The sequence below is a fragment of the Hyla sarda genome (genome assembly GCF_029499605.1).
Source record: "Hyla sarda isolate aHylSar1 chromosome 2 unlocalized genomic scaffold, aHylSar1.hap1 SUPER_2_unloc_6, whole genome shotgun sequence".
NCBI lineage: Eukaryota > Metazoa > Chordata > Amphibia > Anura > Hylidae > Hyla > Hyla sarda.
The window spans coordinates 616,182-631,141 of NW_026607613.1; the positions used below are offsets into that span (position 1 = coordinate 616,182).

Below are 14,960 nucleotides of genomic sequence, written 5' to 3' on the forward strand. Positions count from 1 at the left end.
GTACATTCACATGGGCGAGGCTTTTACAGTGGGTTTCTCGTTTCTCGCTGCAAGTTTGAGATCCAGCAGATTTTGCGCTGGGAAACTCGCTGTAATCCCCCGCCCATGTGACTGTACCCTAAAAACACTACACTACACCAACACAAAATAATATAAAAAGTTAAAAACACTACATATACACATATCCCTACACAGCCCCCCTCCCCCAATAAGAACGTCCGGTACACAGAGCCTCCAGCTGTTGAAAAACAACAACTCCCAGTATTGCCGGACAGCCGTTGACTGTTCACGCATACTGGGAGTTTTGCAACAGCTGGAGGCACCCTGTTTGGGAATCACTGGCGTAGAATACCCCTATGTCCACCTCTATGCAAATCCCTAATTTAGGCCTCAAATGCACATGGCGCTCTCACTTTGGAGCCCTGTCGTATTTCAAGGCAACAGTTTAGGGTCACATATGGGGTATCGCCGTACTCGGGAGAAATTGCGTTACAAGGTTTGGGGGTATTTTCTTCTTTAACCCTTCATGAAAAGGAAATGTTGGGGTCTACACCAGAATGTTAGTGTAAAAAATTTAAATTTTTTACACTAACATGCTGATGTTGCCCTATACTTTACATTTTCACAAGAGGTAAAAGGGAAAAAAGCCCCCCAAAATTTGTAACGCAATTTCTCCTGACTACGGAGATACTCCATATGTGGGCGCAAAGTGCTCTGGGGGCGCACAACAAGGCCCAGAAGGGAGAGCGCACCATGTACATTTGAGGTGATTTGCACAGGGGTGGCTGATTGTTACAGCGGTTTTGACAAACACAAAAAAAAAAAAAACGACATGTGACCCCATTTCGGAAACGACACCCCTCAGGGAATGTAATGAGGGGTGCAGTGAGAATTTACCCCCCACAGGTGTCTGACGGATCTTTGGAACAGTGGTCCGTGAAAATGAAAACTTGTACAGCCCACTGTTCCAAAGATCTGTCAGACACCAGTGGGGGGCAAATGCTCACTGTACCCCTTGTTACGTTCCTCAAGGGGTCTAGTTTCCAAAATGGTATGCCATGTGTTTTTTTTTGCTGTCCTGGCACCATAGGGGCTTCCTAAATGCGACATGCTCCCCGAGCAAAATTTGCTCTCAAAAAGCCAAATATAACTCCTTCTCTTCTGAGCATTGTAGTTCGCCCATAGTGCACTTCAGGTCAACTTATGGGGTACCTCCATACTAAGAAGAGATGGGGTTACAAATTTTGGGGGGTATTTTCACATATTAACCCTTGGAAAAATGTGAAATTTGGGGGGAAATACACATTTTTGTGAAAAAAAAATAAATTTTTTTTTACATATGCAAAAGTCGTGAAACACCTGTGGGGTATTAAGGCTCACTTTATTCCTTGTTATGTTCCTCAAGGGGTCTAGTTTCCAAAATGGTATGCCATGTGAGGGTTTTTTGCTGTTCTGGCACCATAGGGGCTTCCTAAATGCAACATGCCCCCCAAAAACCATTTCAGAAAAACATACTCTCCAAAATCCCCTTGTCGCTCTTTCCCTTCTGAGCCCTCTACTGCGCCCGCCGAACACTTTACATAGACATATGAGGTATGTGCTTACTCAAGAGAAATTGGGCTACAAATATAAGTATACATTTTCTCCTTTTACCCCTTGAAAAAATTCAAAAATTGGGTCTACTAGAACATGCGAGTGTAAAAAATGAAGATTGTGAATTTTCTCCTTCAAATGTTAAAATGATGACTGAATGTCATTTTGAATACTTTGGGGGGTGCAGTTTTTATAATGGGGTCTTTTGTGGGGTATTTCTAATATGAAGACCCTTCAAATCCACTTCAAATCTGAACTGGTCCCTGAAAAATAGTGAGTTTGAAAATTGCTGCTGAACTTTGAAGTCCTCTGGTGTCTTCCAAAAGTAGAAACTCGTCACTTCTATGATGCAAACATAAAGTAGACATATTTTATATGTGAATACATTTTTTTTTTATTTGTAATATACATTTTCCTTACAAGCAGAGAGCTTCAAAGTTAGAAAAATGCAAAATTTTCTAAATTTTCATCAAATTTTAGGATTTTTCACAAGGAAAGGATGCAAGTTACCACAAAAATTTACCACCATGTTAAAGTAGAATATGTCACGAAAACACAATCTCGGAATCAGAATGATAACTAAAAGCATTCCAGAGTTATTAATGCTTAAAGTGACAGTGGTCAGATGTGCAAAAAACGCTCTAGTCCTTAAGGCCAAAATGGACTTGGTCCTGAAGGGGTTAAAATATGCCCAAAATATCTAATCAAACACTCACACGCTTCCCCAGTGGCGTTGCGACCCGGGTGCGGGGGGTGCGGCCCGCACCGGGTGACACCAACCTAATGGGGTGACACCAAGACGCTCCGCAGCACCCACACCCCCTCCCCAGCTACACTGACACCCCCCTATGTGCCCGACCGGCCTCCCATCCGTCAGCACCCCCCCCCCCTGTGCTGTGTGTGCGGTGCGCCCGTCCGTTAGCAACCCCCCCCCCCCCTTTCAGTGCGCCCGTCCGTCATCACGCGCCCCCCCCCCTCTCACCTTCACCAGTACTGTGCCCGGCCTCCGCTCCCACGTCTGCGCCGGCCTGACGTCACACCGCATGGCCGCGCAGGGGGACGTCAGTTACGTCACTCGCATTGCGCCCAGTGAGAAGGATCGCTGCGCTGGATGGGTGAGTGTGTGTCTCTATCTATGTTTGTGTGTGTGACTCTGTGTGTCTGTGTGTGAGACTGTGTGTGTTTGTGTGACTCTCTGAGTGTGTGTGTGACTCTGTGTATTTGTGTGACTCTGTGTGTGACTGTGTGTTTGTGTGACTCTGTGTGTGTGTGTGTGACTCTGTGTGTGACTCTGTGTGTGTGTGACTGTGTGACTGTGTGTCTGTCTGCGAGTGTGTGTCTCTCTGACTGTGTGTGTTTGTGTGTGTGTCTCTCTGTGTTGTATGTGTTTTTATTTTTGTGTGTGTGTGTGTGTGTGTGGGGAGACTGACGCATTGTGGGGAACCTGCAAGGGAACCTGCGGCCTAATGTGGGGAGTCTATGCTACCTAATGTGGGGAGTCTATGCTACCTAATGTGGGGAGTCTATGCTACCTAATGTGCGGAGTATATGCTACCTAATGTGCGGAGTCTATGCTACCTAATGTGCGGAGTCTATGCTACCTAATGTGCGGAGTCTATGCTAGCTAATGTGGGGAATCTGTGCTACCGAATGTGGGGAAACTGCTACCTAATGTGGGGAATCTGTGCTACCTAATATGGGGAAATTGCTACCTAATGTGGGGTAACTGGTACCTACCTAATGTGGGGAAACTGGTACCAAATGTGGGGAATCTATGCTGCCTAATGTGGGGAAAAGATGCTACCTAATGTGGGGAAAAGATGCTACCTAATGTGGGGAAACTGCTACCTACCTAATGTGGGGGAACTGCTGCCTACCTAATGCTCCCCCCCCCCTGGCAGGAGCACCCTCATCATCCGCCAGCAACTATACCCCCCCCCCCCCCCCGCAGCACCTCCATCAGCAGATCCTGATGGTGGATGATGGCGGTGCTCCTGCCAGGAGGATGATCCTGCCGATGGATGATGGGGGTGATACTGCCAGGGGGGATGGCCAGTAGCACCCTCATCATCCTTCAGCAACACCCCCCCCCCCCCAGTAGTAGCACCCCGATCATCCACTAGCAACACCACCAATACCCCCCTCCCGTGGTAATAGCATCAGCTAACAGATGTTGAGGGGTGTTACTGCGGTTGTGGTATTATATTCAGAGGGTGCACTGTATAGCAACGTTATATTCAGAGGGCGCAGTTTGTGGTAGTGTTATATTCAGAGGGCGCAGTGGGTGGTAGTATTATATTCAGAGGGCGCAGTTTGTGGTAGTATTATTAGAGATGAGCGAACTTACAGTAAATTCGATTCGTCACGAACTTGTCGGCTCAGCAGTTGATGACTTATCCTGCGTAAATTAGTTCAGCCTCCAGGTGCTCCGGTGGGCTGGAAAAGGTGGATACATTCATAAGAAAGATTCTCCTAGGACAATATCCACCTTTTCCAGCCCACGGGAGCACCTGAAAGCTGAACTAATTTATGCAGGAAAAGCCATCAACTGCCGAGCCGAGAAGTTTGTGACGAGTTGAATTCACTGTAGTTTGCTCATCTCTAAGTATTATATTCAGAGGGCGCAGTGGGTGGTAGTAATATATTCAGAGTGCACAGTATGTGTTGGTATTATATTCAGAGGGTACAGTATGTGATAGTATTATATTCAGGGGTACAGTATGTGATAGTATTATATTCAGGGGTACAGTATGTGGCAGATTTATATTCAGAGGGTACAGTATATGGTAGTATTATATTCAGAGGGTACAGTATGTGATAGTATTATATTCAGGGGTACAGTATGTGGCAGATTTATATTCAGAGGGTACAGTATGTGATGGTATTATATTCAGAATGTACAGTGTGTGGTAGTATTATATTCAGAGGGTACAGTATGTGGCAGATTTATATTCAGAGGGTACAGTGTGTGACGGTATATTCAGGGGGTACAGTATGTGGCAGATTTATATTCAGAGTGTACAGTATGTGTTGGTATATTCAGAATGTACAGTATGCGGTAGTATTATTTTCAGTGGGTACGGTGTATGGAAGGTTTATAATCAAAGAGTATAGTGTATAGTAGTATTATATTTAGAGGATACAGTGTCTGTCAGGTTTATAATAATAATTGTTTTCATATAGAGGATGAGAATGCGCTGACATAGTGAGGAGACGTCTGGGCGTCACATTCTACAGAGAGAAGTTTTAGCTGGACCAGGCGGTATGTACCATCTGAATTAGATAATGGAAGACTATAGAGAAGACGTCACTGATATCATTGTGTATTCTCCTCTCTGTGTCCTATCAGAGCTGTAGTCGCTTGTCAGTTCTACAGTTATGGTCAGTGAAACTACAACTCCCAGCATAACCTCACCACTGCATAAAGGGGTACTCTACTGGAAAACATTTTTTTTTAATCAACTGGTGCTACAAAGTTAAACAGATTTGTAAATTACTTCTATTTAAAAATCTTAATCCTTCCAGTACTTATTAGCTGCTGTATAAGCGATTCACAGGAAGTTATTTTCTTTTTTAATTTCTTTTCTGTCTGACCACAGTGCTCTGTGCTGACACCTCTGTCCATGTCAAGAACTGTCCATAGTAGGAGCAAATCCCCATAGCAAACCTATCCTGCTCTGGACAGTTCCTGACATGGACAGAGGTGTCAGCGAATAGCACTGTGGTCAGATTGGAAAGAACTACGCAACTTCCTGTGGAGCATACACCAGCTTATAAGTACTGTAAGTATTAAGATTTTAAATAGAAGTAATTTAAAAATCTGTTCAACTTTCTGGCACCAGTTGATATAAAAGTAAATGTTTTCCAGTGGAGTACCCCTTTAAGTAATTCTGGGAGCTGTATATTTAAATGGTGAAAACTTCTTTAACACTTTCCCATTCTGTGGCAACTGGTATATCTGATTATTATACTGGAATTTCTCACAATGCGCTACAACAGTGGTGTCTGTCACAACAGGCTAAAAACTTTCTGGGGGGAGGGGGTAGGTATGGGGGTGACACCATTTTCTACCGCACCGGGTGACACCAACCCTAGCAACGCCACTGCGCTTACCGAAAATGAACATAAGAAAAATAAATAAATAAAATAGCACAACTTGGCTTGTCAAAATATAAACATAAAAGTTATCATTACCCGACTATAACTCAAAACCATCCATACTTGGGAACACGCAACAAGAAAACTAAACAGAAAAGTAGCAAGCACACCTAAAAAAAATAAAAAAATAAAATAAAATAAAAATAATTATTGTATGTTTTTTAACATTTTATTTTTTTATATATTTTTTTATTTATTTTTTACATTTTTTATATTTTTTTAATCTATATATATATATATATATATATTTATATATAGATATTTTTTTTTTCTTCTCATATATTAAAATAAAAAAATAAATAAATTAATTTAAAAAAATTGCAAAAAAAAATGTATATTGTAATAATAATAATAATAATAATAATAATAAAAATTATCAAAATAATCATATCACACATACATTCACTTACAAAACGTCCAAATTAACTGTATCCTCTATCCGGGACTAATGAAAATACCAAAGAAAACATAAAACAGACCAAATAACTGAAATAAACAAAATAAACCACATATCAACACAACAACTGGTCAGGCTACCATAACGTTATAACATGAAACAATATGAAACAATATAGATATAACACAATATAGGTACAAAATTACTAAATTTACTATATAAATAAAATATAATATAAACAAAATATATGCACTACAGAAAACACCTACAAAATCAATAGAAAAAACTAGGAAAAAACCCTACACTAAAACTGTACCCTCACCCACACCACCCCTCCTGTACATGGGTTAGAGTCCATACCGTTCTTACAGTTCACAAAGTCCAGTCCTTAACTGACCCATGTCAGGTCCCCCAAAGATGAACACCACCACCCACAAGCACACCCTCCCCACCTAGCACTCCTCCCAACCAACTTATACACAAACTTATACACACTGAACCACAACCCACTTTAGGCCCAAGTTTGGTCGCCTGTAAGCCCTTCATACCATATCAGCTTAAAAACAAAGCAAAAAGCTAGCGTGCACATGCATTAGCCCTCCACCAGGAAAAAGGATGGCAGACTTGATACATTCAAAATAATTTTACACTCTTTCCCTAACTCCCCCTACAATTCTCCCTAATCCTATCCCTCCATTCAAACTAACCCTGTTCTCATCCTATCTCTATCCCTATAACACTGTCCCTAACCAAAATAAAGGTACTCTACCTAAAAGGTCTAGTACCTAGGGCACATCAAAAGAAAACCCTCTCCATAGGAGAGAAGCCCTACTGTTACCAAGACTGCCATACTCCAAAGACCTGATCTTCCCGAGGTCACCGGTGATGTTCCTACAGACCTCCACCTCGGAGAGGATTTTCTGTTGGGTCGACACTAAACACCGTGCATTCCACGTGTAGTACCTAATTACTAAACTAACTAAGAATAAAGTGCCCCGATCTCGGCCACCCAGGTTCCTGAATGCCCCATAAGCCCACTCCGGATAGGTAAGGCCGGCAAGTTGACTCCAGCCGATGGAAGCACCCACCCTGTTGTAAACCCCTATATTAAAGGGACAATGAAGCAGGAAATGGTCCATGCTTTCCAGCGTGTCCCCGCACTCTTCTCGGGGACATCCCCAGTCATCAGAGTTCCTACACTTCAAATTGACCCTCACATATAGCTTCCCCTGAAAGCAGCGCCAGGCCAAGTCCCAAAACTGCTGGGGGATCCTTTTCATGTTTAAAAGGTACAACCCCACCCTCAGATCCCGACCTGGGCAGTCCCTGAGCGCCAGAGGCTTCTGGAAGTGGGTCAACAGAACCCGTTTGTCAAGGAACTGCCTTGACTGGGTCCTGATCTCCCACACTCCCAGACCCCACCGACGTATCACCTTCAGAGTCGGGGTAGCGTAAGCCGGAAGATATCCATGGGGCGTACGGAGGTCCTTCACTTGCCCTCCTGTCTCCCATTCCTGGAAGAAAGGCCGAAACCATTCCCTGCTGGAGAGTACCCACGGAGAAGCCCTCTCTGACCAGAGGTTTGAGATGTTATCTTTCAAGAAGGTGTTGGTTAAGAACACCACAGGGTTTACCATAGATAAACCCCCTAGTCTCCTCGTGCGGTACGTAACCTCCCTCTTGACTGAGTTCATCCTGTTTCCCCATAACAGTTGGAAAAACAGGCTGTAGATTCTAATGTAGTAAGCTTCTGGCAAGATACATACGCTGCAGATAGATAAACAAGGAGAGCAGGTACGATTTGATCAGGTGTACCCTTTCCCTGAGGGTCATAGACCAACCCTTCCATTGGTCCACCTTCTGAGCAGCATCCTGGAGCTTACCATCCCAGTTTTTGGTGGGATAATCATCCTGGCCGAATATGATGCCCAAAACTTTTGCTGACTCTTGGGGCCCGGGAAGAGTGTCTGGGAGATCAAACGTGGGATCTCCCCCTCCCAGCCAGAGACTCTCACACATATCCCGGTTGATCTTAGACCCAGATGCCTCCGAGTAGCGGTCCACTTCCGACATCACCACATCGACCTCCTCTCGCGAGGAGAGAAAAATAGTGACATCGTCAGCGTACGCCACCACTCTCTGGGCGACATCCAGCTCCGCCAGACTCATCCTGACTCCCGCCAATGGCCCACAATCTACCCTCCGGACGAAGGGATCGATCGCAAACACGTGTAAAAGCAGGCTCAAAGGACAACCCTGACGGACTCCGGACCCCACCTCAAAACAGCGGCCAGACCAACCGTTCACCAATGGGAAACTCTGTGCCCCTGCATACAAGATCTTAAGCCAATTAACAAAAGTACTCGGTAAGCCATATCTCAGGAGGACGGACCAGAGGTACTCGTGGTTCACCATATCAAATGCTTTGGCCTGATCCATGGACAGCAAGTACCCCTTCCAGAAACCCGCACTACTCCGCTCCACTGCCTCCCTGACACTAAGGACCGCACCTAAGGTGCTTCGGCCTGGAACAGAGCAGTGCTGAGCCCCCGAAAGGAGCCGGGGTGCAAACTTCACCAGCCGATTAAACAGTATCTTAGCCAGAAGCTTCCTGTCCGTATTGAGAAGAGCTATGGGCCTCCAATTCTCAATACGGCTGGGATCTTTACCCTTTGACAGATGAATCAGGGCTGACCTCCTCATTGAATTCGGCAGAGTGCCCGAGGAGAGACACTCATTGAATACCTCAGTCAAGAGGGGAGCTAAAGACTCCTTAAAGGTCCTGTACCACTCGGATGTTAAGCCATCCGGACCTGGCGACTTCTTAGGGGCGAGCCCCTCGATCGCCAGTCTCCCTTCCTCTTCCCTGATTTCTTCTGCCAAAACATCAAGAGAGGGGTCTACCCCTGGCTCAGGAATGGTTTCAGCCAGGAAAGCCGACATCTTGTCTTGATCTAGATCCTTCCTTCCCAAGAGGTGCGAGTAGAAGGATCTGACGACCTCCAAGATCCCTGATCTGGACCGTTTCAGAGATCCTGTACTATCAATCAGTCCTGAAATGACTTTACTACTCACTGACATCTTACAGTTTCTGTAAGGGTCGGGAGAGCGGTACTTCCCGAAATCCCTCTCAAAAACCAAAGATGCTTGCCTATCGTACTGACACCCCATCAGCAAGGATTTCACTCTGGAGATATCCTCACAGCTACCTCCAGTCGAGACAAGAAGCTCGAGTTTCCTCCTCAGACCCTGATACAGGCGATACCTGTTCAGGGACCTGAGGCTCGAGAGCTGGCGTAAGAATCCCGCAACTCGCTTCTTGAATATCTCCCACCACTCTGACTTCCTACTACATAGGCCCAGTAAAGGTACCTGACTCTGAAGAAAATCCTCATAGGACTGTCATATCTCCGCTTCCTCCAGGAGGGACGAATTCAGCTTCCAATAACCTTTTCCCATCCGGGGGGTCTCTGAAACATTCAGGGAAAACAAAATCATACAGTGGTCGGAGAACTCCACCTCAATCTGTACGCCCAACATTTTGTTGCCGCTCACCCGGGCTCGATTTTGGCCAGGCCCAACGGATGGTACGCTGTCAATGCAGCCAAAATGAGGACATTTTGGGGCCTCGTGCTGCATATGGGCCTGGACAAAAAGCCTAGTGTCAGGCAGTACTGGAGCGGAGACATACTATACAAGACCCCGCTTTACAGTATGGCCATGACACGGGAACGTTTTGAGGCCATAAGGAAATGTCTGCATTACAATGATAATGCAGCATGTCCTCCCCAAGGTGATCCTGCCTATGACCGGCTGTACAAGATACGGCCGATCATAGATCACTTTGGGGCCAAATTTATGGAGGCCTACGTTCCCCAAAGGGAGCTCTCTGTAGATGAGTCTCTCATCAGTTTTAAGGGGAGACTCATTTTCCGCCAATACATCCCATCCAAGCGGGCGAGATATGGCGTGAAGCTGTATAAACTCTGTGAGAGTACCTCCGGGTACACTTACAAGTTTAGAATATACGAGGGTCGAGATTCCCGGATTGAACCCCTAGAATGTCCCCCCACTCTGGGTGTCAGCGGTAAGATCGTGTGGGACCTTTTGCACCCACTACTAGATAAGGGTTACCACCTGTACGTGGATAACTTTTATACTAGTATCCCTCTGTTCAAATCCCTCGCCGCCAGATCTACGTCTGCTTGTGGGACCGTGCGGAAAAATCAGAGAGGCCTCCCGACCTATCCCCTCCAGGTGCCAATCCCCAGGGGTGAGTCCCGTGCCCTTACCCATGATAACCTGTTGCTGGTCAGGTATAAGGACAAGAGGGATGTCCTTATGCTCACCACAATTCATGGGAATGGCACCACCCCTGTCAGTGTCCGAGGTACCGCGGCACCGGTCCTCAAGCTCGATTGTATTGTGGACTACAATCGGTATATGGGGGGAGTTGATCTCTCTGATCAAGTCCTCAAGCCATATAATGCCATGCGCAAAACCCGGGCATGGTACAAAAAAGTCGCGATCTACATGGTCCAGGTTGCCATGTACAACGCATATGTACTATACCGGAGCGCTGGCAACACTGGGAGATTTATACAGTTCCAGGAGGTGCTCATAAAGGCCCTGATCTTTGGTGGTCAGGGGGAAGCGGCCCCGAGCACTTCCAGAACTGTATGCACCAGGATCGTCCCCGGCCAACACTTTCCAGGTGAGGTCCCCCACACTGGAAAGAAGGGACGATCCCAGAAAAAATGCAGAGTGTGTCGCAGGAGGGGGATACGGAAGGACACCACCTATCAGTGCGACACTTGCCCCGATCATCCGGGCCTCTGCATTAAGGATTGCTTCAGGGAGTATCACACTTCCATGGAGCGCTAAATTCTCCTTTCCAAATTTTAATTCCCCTTGACTTGACACCAATGTACACCTGTCCACAGTACATTGTCCTCGAAACCCCCCCCCCCCCCAAACAAAAAACCCAAAATCCATTAACATAATACCCCAGTTAAGACCTCTGGTGGTATTGGGTCATGTGTCAGTCTTTTGCATCGGGAGTTTTCAGGTTGCCTCAAATGTGCAGCGCTCTCTCTACACCTGAGCGGGGTGCGCATTTGGGGTAACAGAATAGGGACGGCCCCACACATCACATTCCCAGAATGATGAATCAGAGTATAGGGTTTGGGGTGGGCATAATTTTTACCTTTGGCTATACTCTGGGTCATCATTCTGGGTACCCAATTTTTTTATATTAGGAAAATTGCAATTTTCTTTTTTCAATAAAACTACCCTTCATCCATTCCTGGAAAATAAATCTAGGAAACGCCCGTCCATTCAAAATATGGTCACATGTGGCTGTTTCTTTTTTTTATTTTCCTCTGAATGTATGTAACTGTCAGTTACTGATATGTCAGTTAGAAACAGAGGACTCAAATGCACATTGCTCTCTCCTCCCCTGAGCGGTGTGCACATTTTCAGGTAACAGTTTAGGGACGGCCACCCCACAACACATTCCCATAATGATGAAGCAGAGCATAGGGTTTGTGGCGGGCACACATTTTACTTTTGGCTATGCTCTGGGTCATCATACTCCGTACACAGATAGCATATCAGTTGGAAAATTGCAATTTTCCATTTTCCTAAACTACACTTCATCCATTCCAGGAAAATAATTATAAGAAACACCCGACCGTTCCAAATGTCCACTTCACCCCTATACATATTCCTCAGGTGGTGTACTTTCTATAATGGTGTCACATGTGGGTGTTTCTTTTTTTATCTTCCTCTGAATATATGTAATCACCAGGTAATGAAATGTCATAGCCCTCAAATGCAAACATGACTCTATGAGTTTTGAGTTCCATTATTTGCCTACACAGCAAGTTACGTCCACATATGGGGTATTTTTTTACTCTTGAGAAATTGAGCTAAACTTTTTTGGGTCTTTTTCTCCTATTAGCCCTTGTGAATTTGCTACATTTTGTGTAACACCAACATTTAAATGAAAAAAAAATCTTTTTGTTAACATTTACTGGCAACTGTTCCAAAAACCTGTGAGCTGTAAATACTCACTGTACCCCTTGTTACGTTCCTTGAAGGGTGTATTTTCAAAATTTTGGTCACTTGCCATTTTTTTATTTTAGATTTTGGGTCTAAAACTCTGCCACTGCAGGGCAAATCACCACCTTCGGCGTCAAAAGTGCCCAATGCTCTTTCCCTCCTTAGCCCTGTTTTTCACCTGCACAGCACTTTACATCTGCATATGGGGTATTTCTTTACTCTAACGAAATTGGGCTATAAATTTTGGGGGGCATTGGTTCCTATAATCCCTGTTAAAAAACAAAAACTGGTCTAACACTAGCAATTCAGTGTCAAAAATCAGATTTAAAATTATTACGCCCCACTGTTCAAAAAAAAACTGAGTTGGAAATACTCACTGTACCCCTTGTTATGTTCCTTGAGGGGTGTATTTTCCAAAAAGATGGCACAGTTGGGGGGATCCTCTGTTCTGCCACCATGGGGGCTTTGAAAAATGCACATTGCCCCCAACTACAATTCCAGCCAAAACAGCGCTCCTTCTCTTCTGAGACCTGTAGTGCGCTCACCGAGCAATTTACGTCAACATATAAAGGTATTTACTTATTCATGAGAAATTTGGCTACAAATTTTGGGGGGATTTTTGTTCAATTTCACCTTGTTAAAATGAAAAATTTGGGGTAACACAAAAATTTTCATGTTAAAAATCAAATTTTTCACTTTTACAACACACTGTTCAATAAACCTGGGGGGTTTAAGTTCTAACTGTAATGCTTATTACGTTCCTTGAGGGGTGCAGTTTCCAAAATGGTGTCACATGTGGAGGGTTTCCGCTGTTCTGGCACCATGGGGGCTTTGGAAATGCACATTGCCCCCAACTTCAATTACAGCAAAATTCTCTCTCCTACAGCCAAACAGCGCTCCTTCTCTTCTGAGACCTGTAGTGCTCTTGCCAAGCAATTTACCTACACATATGAGGTATTTACTTATTCGTGAGAAATTGGGCTACAAATTTTGGGGAGATTTTTGTTCAATTTCACCTTGTTAAAATGAAAAATTTGGGGTAACACAAAAATTTTCGTGTTAAAAATCAAATTTTTCACTTTTACAACCCACTGTTCAATAAACCTGGGAGGTTTAAGTTCTAACTGTAATGCTTATTACGTTCTTTGAGGGGTGTAGTTTCCAAAATGGTGTCACATGTGGGGGGTTTCCGCTGTTCTGGCACCATGGGGGCTTTGGAAATGCACATTGCCCCCAACTTCAATTACAGCAAAATTCTCTCTCCTACAGCCAAACAGCGCTCCTTCTCTTCTGAGACCTGTAGTGCTCTTGCCAAGCAATTTACCTACACATATGAGGTATTTACTTATTCGTGAGAAATTGGGCTACAAATTTTGGGGGGATTTTTGTTCAATTTCACCTTGTTAAAATGAAAAATTTGGGGTAACACAAAAATTTTCGTGTTAAAAATCAAATTTTTCACTTTTACAACCCACTGTTCAATAAACCTGGGAGGTTTAAGTTCTAACTGTAATGCTTATTACGTTCCTTGAGGGGTGCAGTTTCCAAAATGGTGTCACATGTGGGGGGTTTCTGCTGTTCTGGCACCATGGGGGCTTTGGAAACACACATTGCCCCCAACTTCAATTACAGCAAAATTCTCTCTCCTACAGCCAAACAGCGCTCCTTCTCTTCTGAGACCTGTAGTGCTCTCGCCAAGCAATTTACCTACACATATGAGGTATTTACTTATTCGTGAGAAATTGGGCTACAAGTTTTGGGGAGATTTTTGTTCAATTTCACCTTGTTAAAATGAAAAATTTTGGGTAACACAAAAATTTTCGGGTTTAAAAATCTAATTTTTAACTTTTACAACCCACTGTTCAAAAATATGTGAGGTATAAGTTCTTACTGTAATGCTTATTACGTTCTTTGAGGGGTGTAGTTTCCAAAATAGTGTGCCATGTGGTTTTTTTTTTTTGCTGTTAGGACACCATGGGGCTTCCTATATGCGACATGCCCCCCAAAAACCATTCCAACAAAATTCTCTCTCCAAAATCGCAAAGTTGCTCCTTCCCTTCTGAGCCATGTGGTGCGTTCGCAGAGCACTTAACATCCACATATGAGGTATTGCCATACTCGAGAGAAATTGGGCTACACATTTTAGGAGTCTTTTTCTACTTTAACACCTTGTAAAAAGTCTAAAAATGGGGCTACAAGAACATGTTAGTGTATAAAAATGAGATTTAGATTTTTTGCCTCCACTTTGCTGCCATTCCTGTGAAACACCTAAAGGGTTAACAAAGTTTCTGAATGTCATTTTAAATACTTTGAGGGGTGCACTTTTCATAATGGGGTCCATAATGGGGAGTTTCTCACAGAAAGGTCCCTCAAATCCACTTCAAACTTAACTAGTCCCTGAAAAAATCAAATTTTGAAATTTTCAAGAAAATTTTGAAAATTGCTACTTTACTTTGAAGCCCTCTAATATCTTAAAAAAAGTAAAAACATGTCAAATTTATGATGCCTACATAAAGTAGACATATTGTATATGTGAATCAACATATAATTTATTTGGAATGTCTATTTTCCTTACAGGCAGAGAGTTTCAACGTTAGAAAAATGCAAAATTTTCAAAATTTTCATCAAATTCTGGAATTTTCACCAAGAAATGATGCAAGGAACGCCGAAAATTTACCATTAACATAAAGAAGAATATGTCACGAAAAAACAATCTCTGAATCAGAATAAAAAGTAAAAGCATCTCAGA

The 14,960-nt window shown here is 43.9% G+C and overlaps 2 long non-coding RNA genes across 2 annotated transcripts in view; one reads left to right on the forward strand and one right to left on the reverse strand.

Annotated features, from left to right (window-relative positions):
* LOC130298380 (uncharacterized) overlaps positions 1–14,960 on the reverse strand; it is an 80,376-nt gene that overhangs the window by 50,553 nt on the left and 14,863 nt on the right. The gene's annotated exons all lie outside the window — the stretch shown is intronic.
* LOC130298396 (uncharacterized) lies at positions 11,566–14,922 on the forward strand. The gene is made up of 3 exons (XR_008849781.1): positions 11,566–11,629; positions 13,864–13,931; positions 14,789–14,922. It is a non-coding gene; the product is annotated as an uncharacterized LOC130298396 (long non-coding RNA).